The following is a 1005-nucleotide window of genomic DNA, read 5'->3' on the forward strand; positions in this document are numbered from 1 at the left end:
CAGTTGTGAGCTGCCATGTGGGTGCTAGGAATTGAACCCGGGTCCTCTGGAAGAGCAGTCAGTACTCTTAACCACTGGGCCATCTCTCCAGCCCCTAAAGAGAATATTTTAAAAACATTTTGTTGCCAGGCGGTGGTGGCTCACTCCTTTAATCCCAGCACTCTGGAGGCAGAAGCAGGTGGATCTCTGTGAGTTCAAGGCCAGTCTGGTCTACAAGAACTAGTTCCAGGACAGGCTCCAAAGCTACAGAGAAACCTTGTCTATAAAACAAAAACTGTTTTCATTGTTGTTGTTTTTTCCCCTATGCATATGTGTGGGGGACAGAGGATTATTTTGGGAGGAGTTTCTTCTCTGCTTCTGTCATGTGAATCCCAGGTGTCAGACTCAAGTCCTTGGGCTTGGCAGTATGCCAGGTTACCCACTGAGCTATCTTAGTCAACCTAAAAAGTGTTTCTGTTAGTGTGTTTGCCTGTTTTGGTCTGGTTGAAGATGGAGCTTTGTTTGCTCTGCTGTGGGAGGCTCTGGGTTACCTCCCCATGACTGCACAGAAGAAAACACGTGGTTTTTAGCAGAGTCCTATCCTCCCCTTGCCTCAGCCTCCTGAGTTGGGGGATTATAGACCAGGTGCAGCCACCTCACTTTACCTTGTGTTTGCTGTTTACTGCGATACTGGGTGAGCCACAAAACTGAGTTTGTGCTCTTTCCTGGGAGTGGCCAAGCACTATTCCTGGCCCCAATGGAAGTGGCCCATTCTTCGGAGGGCAGAACCAGAAGGCTTGGAGCCAGGCTCTTGTCCTGGGTCACCTCTCTGTTTCAGTTGTCATGCAGGGATTTTTGTCTAACTTTATTGTGGAAAAGTTGCTACGGAACACAAAGTTACTTAAACAAAGTTACCCTGTAGCGCTCCCTCAGATACTCAAGTTAACCACAATGCACCACCTAGGCTTGTAGTAAAGACTTGTCCACCCAGCACTTTGCATTTTATTTTTATTATAATTATTATTA

Source organism: Microtus ochrogaster, linkage group LG8 (assembly GCF_000317375.1).
Source record: "Microtus ochrogaster isolate Prairie Vole_2 linkage group LG8, MicOch1.0, whole genome shotgun sequence".
In the NCBI taxonomy this organism is placed as follows: Eukaryota; Metazoa; Chordata; class Mammalia; order Rodentia; family Cricetidae; genus Microtus; species Microtus ochrogaster.